Genomic DNA, 12,258 nt, shown 5'->3' with positions numbered 1-12,258 from the left:
TGAGAAATTCAGTTTTTGAAAAGGAGAGATCGAGCCTTGAAATAGAGGTTAAATTTACAGAGGTTAACAACAGACTGATACCCTGGGACAGAGACTGAAAGCGCTGACACACTGATATGGAAAACGTAGAAAATCGCTTGAAGTGACAAGCCAGTATTCTTTTTAACTTTCTAAGCTTGTTTTTAATCCAAAAATAACATATCAATATGTTTTTTGAATCAGGAAATGTTAAAGAATAAAATGATATAAATTTTGGATCGATTACGTGTACTATAATCTTAATTAGAATTTTGAGATTAATTAATTATTAAATTAATTTTTAAGCTTCCAAGCTAAATGCAATGCCATAGTCCAGGCTCGTCAAAGATTGCTAGAGCAAAACTTTCCATAAATTTGATGGACAAATTAGGGTGTGATAGTGCACCGCCTCAACTTTCACAAAAAGCCAGATAATTATATGACGTCATAAAAACATTTCTCGATAAATGAAAATAAAATCCTGGGGATATCATTTGCAGGAACTCTCATATAAAGTTCCATGAAGATCAGTCCAGTAGTTTTCTGTGGAATCGTTAAACACACACACACTGTCACATTCATACACACACACATACATCACCACCCTTGTTTCGAAAACATTTTGTCGAAACCTGACTAAATGTAAAAAAAGTGAAAATAAAGAAAATAACAACAACCGCAAAGTCTTATTATGGGGAAGAGGGTCTTCAAATGTGGTGTTCCATTGTACTTCTGCTTGCCAAAACCCACCATGGGGCAGAATTTGTGGCTTATATATATATATAGACTAATCCATACACATAAGCACCAGTGTCCTTCCACAGCACAATGTGCATATTTCATAAAACCTTATATAGTAGTAATAGTAGCTAGTAGGGACTGAGAATTATGTTCCTTTAGCCTCGCTGCTTTTTAAGAGTCCCATCTCACAGGGCCGGACGGGGCTGGGCCGCTATTGCGCGGGTCCGCTATTGCGCGAATCTAACCCTAACCCTAATCCTAACCCTAACCCTAAAGATTCGCGCAATAGCGGCTCCGCGCAATAGCGGCCCGCGCAATAGCGGGCCGACCCCGGCCAGACGAGCTATAGGGGGGGCTTTGGAGGCTCAAGCCGACCCCCCAGCCCATTTGTTTTTAAAAGCCGTTGCATAATATTAAATTGTTATTTTCATGCCAAACAATGGTAACATAAAAAGTTAAAATTGCTTCCCCCAAAAAAGAGGGAGAAAACAACACAGATTGCGCAATTTTAACCCCAGATAGCCCTGTTTGGCTTCTTTTGTTTGTCCAGTTCTTGAAAGTGTTAATATTCGGTGCATGTTTCACAACATCTGCAAGTGAGTTCCATAAAGGTACAGCCCTAATAGAAACAACGTTTTGTAATATTAATTTTATTCAACTCAATGAGAAAAATTGGAGATGCAGGGTATTGATCCCCGTACTTCTCACATGCTAACACGAGAAAATTACTCCCACGAGATTTTTACTCCGGAGTAAACATTTCCTTTCGTACGAAAAAGTTACTCCCTTTACGAAAAAAGCACTCCCCCATTACACGAGAAAATTACTCCCCAAGACGGTGAGTTCCGAATAAACATTTCGTACAAAAATGTTACTCCCCTGACCATAGATACACATCTATGCCCTGACGAATAAATAACGAATAAATTACTTCACCCAAACACATGCAATTTAACTTCCCATGCCAGGTGTTCGAAATGTTTACTCCCTTGTCCCCTGTTAGTCTTGGTGGTGGAAGGGGTGGAAGGAGGGTAGCGCGACATTCGTGTGCGCGAGATCACTTAGTATTGGCATTATCCCTTCGTCCGCATCCCATTTTTGCGTACGAGATTTTTACTGGAAGTGAAAAAAATGGGGAGTAAAAATTTCGTGGAGGGAGTAATTTTTTCGTGTCTTGGGGAGTTCTTTTCTCGTACGAAAAGTGTACTCGGAGTAAGAATTTCGTACGAAATATTTACTCCGGAGTAAATTTTTCGTGGAGTAAAAATTTCGTGTTACACCGGCTCTACCATCTGAGCTACATCCCCATCTTCTAACAGAAGAGATATCTGGTGCATGGACACATGAACGCCCTTCACATGCACACAAGAGATACATGTACAACTGACATATCTGCAAAATGAGATGGGAAGCATAAAAAGCGGCGAGGCCTGAGGCTTATGTTATATAAATTTGTTCAAGTCCCTACTTGTACTCATGTACCGACGCCGGTAGTACTACTACTACACACCCTTCTCGTCCACGATCAAGTAAGTACGGACGAGTCCAAGAGCCTCGGAAGGAAACTAAACTGCGTGTTTTCTCTGAGTTTGTGGGATTTTACTGTCTGACGCGCCTGACAGGCATAGTGACCACAGTAATCGACCACATCAGCTTCAGACGGACCACAGGCGGAAGGTATCGTCCACTGGACTACTACTATCACAGAAAGACTTTCTGTGATAGTTGTAGTCCAGTGGACGATACCTTCCGCCTGTGGACGGACCACCGGCTCAACTTTCGTTTTCATTTCACGCGGGAGATTTAAGCCGAGAGTTTAGCGGGAACTTGTGTGCCGTCGATTTTGAGGGACGCTCATTGCTGAACTAATCTGAAAACAATCAAAGCAAATTGTGACTATCAACTTGTACTAACAAGACACAAACACGATAATACAAACGACGGAGAATCAAATGTGATGTGTCGTAGAAATATGTGTTTCTAGTTTGCCTCATTTGCCAGATGGGGATGTAGCTCAGATGGTAGAGCGCTCGCTTAGCATGTGAGAGGTACGGGGATCGATACCCTGCATCTCCAATATTTTTCCGTTGCCTTTCTTTTTTTCTTAATGCAGTTTGTTTTAGTTGTCTTCATTTAATTTTTTTTATATGAATTCTTTAATGTTTACTGTCAATATGTAGTCCATTCCATGAAAGTTGCAATGATTTTAACTTGCTGGGAATCAAAAAGAGGTTGGTTTGTGTGTGTCGTTTCTGGCAATTCAAAGAAAACAGATTTATGAAATTTTCCAAATGATATCCCCAAATGCTTTTAATTTTAATTTTTTATTTTTTATTATATATATATAAATGTTTTCGACAACGCCATATCCTGCTGTTAAAAAAAGTTATTTTTCAATCAAATTGATTAGAATTTTTGGTCAAACAATCTCTGATCCGGTATGAATTATGGGATTACATATCATTTGGAAGCTTAAAAATTAATTGATTAAGTTGTTCATTAAAATTCAGTGTTGATCTTTTAGTTTCAGACTGACAGAAAGACCAAATGTTTTGATATTGCTTGACATAACTTGTTTTAATTTTTTTAAAATTTATTAATGTGATTTTAAAGGAGAACATGACTCAAATTCACTGCACCCTTCCACTGTTTCCATTTTTACATTTAGTCAAGTTTTGACTAAATGTTTTAACATAGATGGGGGAATCGAGACGAGGGTCGTGGTGTATGTGTGTGTGTGTGTGTGTGTGTGTGTGTATAGATCAGTTCCGAGAAAACTTCTGGACCGATCTTCATCAAACTTCACATGAGAGTTCCTGGGTATGATATCCCCAGACCATTTTTTCTTTTGTCCGATAAATGTCTTCGATGACGTCATATCCGGCATTTAGTGAAACTTGAGGCAGCACTGTCACGCCCTCATTTTTGAACCAAATTGGTTGAAATTTTGGTCAAGTAATCTTCGACAAAGCCCGGACTTTGGTATTGCATTTCAGCATGGAGGCTTAAAAATTAATTAATGAGTTTGCTCATTAAATTTCTCATTAAAATGAAATTGTCGCAAACAGATTTAAAATTAATTGCATCGTATTCTTCATCAAATTCTGAATCTAAAAAATATATACATATGTTATGTTTACTCTTAAAATGTGATCACAATTAACGAAAATAGGTTAATTAGTACTACGATTAAAATGTAAGAAATCGATCCAAAATTGGTTTCATCTTATGCGTTATCATTTCCTGATTCCAAAAACATATAGATATATGTTTTATTCAAAACAAGCTCAGAAAGTTAAAAAGAATACAGAAAAGCACGCTTTTCTGCTTACTACTCTGCCTCGTCAATTTCACTTTGGGAAAAACTGCCGCGGGGACTTCACGAACCTGTATTGTCTCGGTTAAAAAAAATGCAGTGCGTTCAGTTTCATTCTGTAATTTCAACACAAACAGCTTGACAATATGTAGTAATTTCGCCTTGCGAGACTTGTTAATTTTTCATCGCTTTACATCGCTTTTTTTCTTGTTGGTCAAAACTAAAAATTTAGGGTATTATGTCCGAGGTGAAGCGTTCAGTTGACGTCACCGTTTCGCTTGATTATGACAAACATTTCTGCAATATATATATGGAAATAAACTTCGCTGATTAACAGAACTAATTTATTTTTTACTGAAATCCCAATACCAGACTGAAATTAGTCCACTTTTCTGTTCAGTCATAACCCGACCAGGAAATGATCTTCACTCGGAAGAAAAAAACAAAAATAAATAAAATTAAGTTATTCGATAGATGAGTGTGATACTTTAAAGGTCCTTGTCTACATTTTTATACCGAAATCGCCATTTGACCATTAAAATGCAGAGTCTATTATCTACAATTATCAACAATACACCCCCTTTCAATCAGGAAAGACGAAGCCAGTGTAGCCGTTTGAAAATTCATTGTAGTATTCCAGCGTAGTACTCATAGTAGGATATCCTTATTTGGAAAATGCCAAGCGCAAAACTCCTCTCAAATCCCGTGCATTTCGTGCGTTTAAAAAAAAGCGTGGACAGCGCTCCAGTGTCAAACTGTTGCTGCACTTGTTTGGGCGTGGCTATAAGCATAGTGACATGAATTTGAATGGTCAGTATTTTTAGGCAAAGCACATGTTCTCAGCAAACAGAAAACAAAATATTGGAAGCGTGAGTCACGCTACCCAAAAATAAAATCTTTTTTTACATATATTTTTTTTCTATAACTTTTTTCCCCATGGTTCATTCATCATCTGACATAACTTTTTAGCGAAATCTAACCATAAGATTATTGAAAAAAACACAAAAATGTAGACGACCACTGTGACGTTTTCATCTTTCGCCGTGTTGATATTTCGCTTCTAGGCCTCGTTGATCTAGTATAAACTCTACACTGAACAAAAAAAACCACCCTTCGATAGTACTGATGAGCGACCTTGTGTACCTTACATTCATGGGGCCAAATTTGTCCAACCAATTTGTTTTATTTAACTTAGAAATTTGATTCATCCTAAAATGTTTTCCTTCTTACTCAAGGGACGTAACCACTCAGTACACGTTTTCGAAGAAATCGATTTTGGGGGTGAAATCTATTAAATTTTACCACCAATTTTCTTCACATGCTTTTCGTCCATAAATAATTTCACTTCTTAATTTTACCAGGAAACAACATTTCAGTCTTGAGTATATGTCGAGGGGGAAATATGTACACAGGCGAAAGATGAAATCGTGACACCACCTTTAAAAAGAGACCAAGAAAGAGAGAGAGAGAAGCTACAGCAGCGCTTGAGTAAAGAGAAAGAAATCTGAAACCACGGCGCCCAAACCACACTACCCCCCCACCCCCACCCCCCTCCCCCTGGGACAGGCGGCCGAGCGACACCACTGGCACTGCCAGACTTCAGACTGTGCTGCCGCGATAACACGTGAACTCTTCAACTGCATGCACACGCACACACAAGACTCACACCATTCTCACGCTCTGATTCTCCGTCGTGCCACTGTTCCAGCCCAGCATGTGAGTAGTAAACACTTGAAGTTTTGGTCAACTCTTGTCAACTTTTCTCTTTGAGAAAGTATAAAGTATTACATCTAAGACTTTGCAATTGTTTGTCTTTTAACAGGGTTTATTTATACAATGTTGCTTCTTTTCGCAGGATGTAAAACGTATTGTCACAAGTGTCAGGAACGTGTTCTGTTGTGTTTTCCGCATCACTGACCTAATTTCACGAGATGGCCACCAGCTTCACTTCGAGATTCACAGAATGCTTTTGTCAGTCAGTCTCGGTAACAAAAGCGAACGTTGACTCGAATCAGTCACGAGTGCACGAGACGAGAGAGATGCGCCTCAGTGGGGATTGATTAAATTGTAAATTGCGAAGGGCAAGGGTGAGGGGGCGGGCATGAAGAAGACAAAGAACTGCTGAGCAGACGATGGAAAGGGGGAGGGTACTGCCACTGTTCCCTTCGTGGTTCCCGTCTGGAACCACTGACGTGGTAATGACGGGAGTGTCTTTGATGAAAAAATCGCTATTTTGCTGATCCTGTTTCTGTGCAGCTTCTGACCGTTTTCAGACGAAACAGGATGCGTGTTAAGTTCCGCTTTTTTCATCAAAGATTGTAAGAATTGAGTTCTCTTCCACCGTCTCCGATGTTTCTAGGACCCCTCAGAATGTTGCCTCATCTGTGGTTGCGTGCGTGTGTCGGCAGTTTTTGTGACGGAAGAAGTTCAAAGCGAGTTCTTTGGAAACGAACTGACAATAAGAAAAGCACAAATCGTTGAGATTTGAACAGTTGTGCCAGTATACAAAAATCTTATTAACTGTTTAGCTTAAACTCTATTGAAAATGAAGTTAGTTAAATTTCTAATAATCCCGATCCACGTATGTTATTGACGTTTGTGCATGGTGCAAAAGGAAATAATGGTGGACCGTTTGCAATGTCTGAATATTAATATTTTCTTTCAGTACAAAAGTACCGAATGTTGTTGAATTTGCAAAACAGACCTCCATGGATACAACGAATACGCAGTTCAACAGTTTTTATGTTGTTCAGTCGGTCAATTCCAGGCCTTGTTGACTGTTACAAACGCCGGTTATAAAATGCCCACCCCACCCCTCTCTCTCTCTCTCTCTCTTTCTACGAGTCTCACACACACACACACACACACACACACACAAACACTGATTTCTCACTTACCAGCTTATTTTGTAATGGGACACTATATAGTCGGTTTAAGCAAAAAAGGTATTGGCTCGAGTTGTGTCCCTTCAATGACGAAACAGTTACCTGTATTGCAACACACATGCGGCACGGAAGCTTCCGACCTGTCTCGGGTTCTTCAGTCTTTCCTTTCGTGTCAGTCTTACTCCTTTGAAATTGCGTATTATTTTTGAGTGTTCAAGTTGAAACGCACGATTAAAATAAATATGTGCTAAGTTACCCCGGAACGCATATTATATATCAGTTGAGAATTTGCTTAAATTGTAATTCCGTCAAAACTGAAGTTACAGAGCAAACAGTTGAAGACGTAGAATACTCAATTTGATGAAAAGTACAACATATAATTAAAAAAACAAAACAACAACAACAACACAATAACTATAACAACAACAACGACACTGTATTCATACTGGAATATAGTTGAAGAACACACACACACACACGCACGCACTCACGCGCGCAGTCGCACGCACACACACACTCTCTCTCTCTCTGTGACAAATACACACACACACACAGTCTCTCTCTCTCTCTCTCTCTCTCTCTCTCTCTCTCTCTCTCTCTCTCTCTCTCTCTCTCTCATTGCAATTCATACAATGTATTTCTATATCTTATATGATTGAATTTTTATTTGTTATGTTCGTCTGTCTTTATGTGTTGTATAAAGGACAGGTTGGAAGAATAGGCTTTGCCTAAAACCTTTATCCTTTTGTAATAAAGTTCTGAGTCTGAGTCTGAGTCTGAGTCTCTCTCTCTCTCTCTTTCTCTCCCCCCCCCCTCCCCGGGGGTTTGGGGGGGGTTTGGGGGGGCGTATTTCTTGTTTTTCTCTTTGAACAACAACAACAAAATCGTTGCGACTGACACAACTGAAATTGCAGATTTCGTTCAATGCAAATTCACGTGTTTGTAGCTCTGTTTCCGCTGAGAGATTTCTTTCTCCGCAATGTGCATTTCTCTTTGTAGTGTTTCATGCTCTTGTACTTGCCGGATAATCTCTACCTGCCACTTATGACGTTCATTAGCATGTGGTTGCTAGGCGACACGCAAAAGAGGTTGCAGTCATGCAACTCATTAAAGTTCTTTAAACATCTGAAAAGCTTTTCTTACTCTTTTCCTTCCTTTCTTTTGCCAGTAGAATGCGTGCACGTGTCTTCTATTATACAGCTTGCCTGATAAAAGGAAAGAGAGAATGCTTTATGTCCTACAGGCTAAATATTTCGCCTCTTTCAAGGACAAGATATGGGTTATATGATTCGAGTTTTACGCCCTCGCGGCTTTTGACGAGATACACAAGTGTATGCGTGTTTAGGTGGTATCAGCCATCTGTACTTATGGCAGAATGACCAAGGTCTTTTACGTGCCATTGTGGGGACACTGGGGTGGGACTTGGCTTCCGTCTCTGGGTCTGCACATAAAGTTGACCCATGTCCGTCCCGGCCCGAATTCGAACCTGCGACCTTCCGATCACAAGTTCAGTGCTCTACCAACTGAGCTACCGGGCCCCCGCTTGCCTGAAAGAAAAACAAGTCGCGTAAGGCGAAAATACAATATTTAGTCAAGTAGCTGTCGAACTCACAGAACACGTGGAATTGACAAGAAGAGCGGGGTATTCGTTGCGCTGAGAAGGATAGGACGCTTTTCTGTACCTCTCTTTGTTTTAACTTTCTGAGCGTGTTTTTAATCCAAACATATCATATCTATATATTTTTGGAATCAGGAACCGACAAGGAATAAGATGAAAGTGTTTTTAAATTGATTTCGAAAAAAAAAATGTGATAATAATTTTTATATATTTAATTTTCAGAGCTTGTTTTTAATCCGAATATAACATATTTATATGTTTTTGGAATCAGCAAATGATGGAGAATAAGATAAACGTAAATTTGGATCGTTTTATAAATTTTTATTTTTTTTTTACAATTTTCAGATTTTTAATGACCAAAGTCATTAATTAATTTTTAAGCCACCAAGCTGAAATGCAATACCGAACCCCGGGCTTCGTCGAAGATTACTTGACCAAAATTTCAACCAATTTGGTTGAAAAATGAGGGCGTGACAGTGCCGCCTCAACTTTCACGAAAAGCCGGATATGACGTCATCAAAGACATTTATCAAAAAAATGAAAAAAACGTTCGGGGATTTCATACCCAGGAACTCTCATGTCAAATTTCATAAAGATCGGTCCAGTAGTTTAGTCTGAATCGCTCTACACACACACACACACAGACACACAGACACACAGACACACACACACACGCACATACACCACGACCCTCGTTTCGATTCCCCCTCGATGTTAAAATATTTAGTCAAAACTTGACTAAATATAAAAAGAACAAAGAAGAATATGACTACATGTTACTTTCTTCTTGGGGGATAGGGGTGTGGGTATTGAGAGGTGATGCAACCCGGACATGGTTTTAGTTACCCCGAAATGCCCGCCACCACTTCCCCCTTTTTATTTTCCCCTTTTGGCGGACCTTCCAGTTTTCATGTAAAGGATGTTCGCATAACTCTATTCCTTATCTCTGTTTCCCTTGTCTAGATGCCCACATCCCCCAGGTCTTACATTTTCTCAGTTCAAGTGTCTCAGTCAGGGTTCTAAAACACACGTGACGTAAAGGTCGAAAGCCATTATGGAAAAATACCAGTGACTTGAGGCAAAACAAGTGTTGGAGGGGTTTTGGTTTATTCTTCTTCTTCTTCAGCGTTCCAGAATAATCTGGTTACGTGCGAGCTCGGTTTGCCCATTCGGTTCACTCCGCTTTCGTTGAGTAGGCATGCTGGGTATATTTGTGTTTCCATAACCCACCGAACTCCGACATGGATTACAGGATCTTTTCCGTGCGCAATTGGCCTTGTGCTTGCGTGTAGGCCTACACACGAAGGGCATAAAGTGGCAGGACAAAGTCCCAGATACAGAAGTGCTAGCCAGAGCAGATCTCCCCAGCATCACTACCATCCAGATGCAGTCCTAGCTTCGCTGGGCTGGGCACGTAGCCCGTATGCCAGACGAAAGACTGCCCAAAAGACTGTTCTATGGCGAGCTGCAACAGGGCCAGCGGTCCCACGGAGGACAGAAGAAACGCTTCAAAGACACTCTCAAAGCCTCACTGAAAGCGTTTTCCATCAACCCTGACACGTGGGAGAAATCTGCACTGGATCGTGCCACCTGGCGCTCCCCCATCCACAACGGCGCCAAGATGTGCGAGGCCAGCAGAACCACCGCCGCTGAATTGATGAGACAGACCCGAAAAGCCCGTGCCATCAACCCTCCTGGAGACGTCCCACTCGTCCCTTGTCCCTTTTGTGTCCGAACCTTCCGTGCCAGGATCGGCCTTGTCAGCCATCTACGCACACACAGAAATAGCCAGCCCCAGCAACCCCCGGATGACTAGAGTGGTCCTCGTCGAATCGACGGACGAACAACACACACGAAGGGGGTTAAGACACTAGCAGGTCTGCACATAAGTTGACCTGGGAGATCGGAAAAATCTCCACTCTTAACCCACCAGGCGGCAGCAACCGGGATTCGAACTCACGACCTCCCGATTAGAAGGCCGACGTCTTACCACCACGCCCGTCGTTGTTTATTCGATGGTTTATTCGATGGCTTGTCAGACATGGCGATTGACAAATGGCTTTAAGAGCAAAGACATGTAAAACAGGCAGACAGACGGACAGTACTAAAAATTAGTACAATAAAGATGAAACAAACCAGAAGAAATCGTATATAGAGAGGAGAAAGATGACCAACATCCAAGCTACAGTTGACGTGAACCACCGTAAAAGTGTAAATAAGAAACATATGAAAGTTGAGACAGTGAGAGAGAGTGGCGGTCGTTTCAATTCTCGTTATTCTTTCCTGTGCCAGTAGACTGGTTTCGCATAACTTACTGTTGTTGTCTTTATTTAGAGCACGTGCTTCCCTTTGTTTCTTTGATCACGTTTGCACGAGCAGTTATTTGCCTTCAAGCCGAGCGCTAATAATAGAGAAGTTTATATCATTATGCATGTACGCTGCATTCATTGCAAATGATAAAACTGTACACAGTGAACTTAAACTTGACGTGGAATTCATTTGGGTACAAAGGGGACGGTTTGTGTAGTGTCATCAGTCATCCTCGAGATACATTTCCAGCTAGCCTCTGAGGTCATCACCTTGGTAATTCTTTTTATTAAAAAGGGTCACGACAGAGTATTGTCCCCTGGGTGACTTTTTCCAGCGTTTCACTCCCTAAACCATACTCCCCGCGCCTTCGTCTCTTTAAAAAGCTTTCCTTCCTTCCATCCCAGTATAAGTAGCTCAGATTTGTGTAGTCCTGTGCTGGTTTCCACCCAGTAACCCCCCCAGAGCCATAGAAATCAAGGTACTAATGCTGAAGTAGTCAGATTCGTCACGCGGCTGTGCCTTCGCTGTTGAAGTCCACAATGATGAACAGGGGAAAGAACCTCTGAGTCAGTGTGGAATTTAAGATCAAATATATGGAGGAACGTAAGCGCAAAAATGGACGAGAGAAACTATGATGTGGGACTAATCTGACACATTTGAAACAATAAGAAGGTGCTGTCGAATGAATGAACGATTGTCATACTCGGTGAATTGCGTTGTTTTTACGCATAATCTTGAAGTGTCCGCCTTTAACTTTAACGGCTAAATAGACCAATATCAGTCTGTCAGTTTCGGTAGCTGGTTTAATAACAGAACTCTTCTCAGAATTATCCAAGCTAAAAATGGAATACACTGTGGTGTTTTTCTGCTTCAAAACACTGAAGCTGCAGAAAATATATTATTAATCCCGATCAAAAGCTCGAAAGACTCATTAAAAATGTTACCTCTGTGCTCAAAGATGATGATAAAGTGGACGATCTTGACCCCATTAACTTCACTATTAGTCCAGTTCATTGTAGGAGTGTATAATATATTATGGGAGAAGAGAAAGGTGAGTGGCGTTGACGTTTGTGATGAGGATTTGCCAGCGTCCCACGAAGCCCTTCAGAGTCCTTGTAAAAGAATTCAGGACATGATCTCCCCCATTTTCAGTATAGCTACAGAAATACTGATTAGACTCCGTGGTCAGAACGTATTGAGATACTGCTAAACAGGACGGATTAGACTGCTTGAATTGAACAATTTTGTTTACAGACCGCTGGGTTGTGAAAATGACATTTGTATGGGGAAAGACCGAATGATTATATCTGGCGGGCCTTTGCCTGATAAAGATCACATTTTGTAGGACTCTTGAAGTTTCAATGACGGTT

General features: G+C 40.8%; 1 non-coding gene across 1 annotated transcript; it reads left to right on the top strand.

The window, feature by feature from the left end:
* The first annotated feature begins 2,762 nt into the window (after positions 1-2,762).
* Positions 2,763-2,835, top strand: Trnaa-agc (transfer RNA alanine (anticodon AGC)). The gene has a single exon. It is a non-coding gene; the product is annotated as a tRNA-Ala (tRNA).
* Positions 2,836-12,258: the final 9,423 nt, after the last annotated feature.

This window comes from Littorina saxatilis, linkage group LG2, assembly GCF_037325665.1.
Source record: "Littorina saxatilis isolate snail1 linkage group LG2, US_GU_Lsax_2.0, whole genome shotgun sequence".
NCBI classification, from domain to species: domain Eukaryota; kingdom Metazoa; phylum Mollusca; class Gastropoda; order Littorinimorpha; family Littorinidae; genus Littorina; species Littorina saxatilis.
Note: the sequence above shows the minus strand (reverse complement) of the source record. Positions and strands in the feature narration are given on the sequence as shown.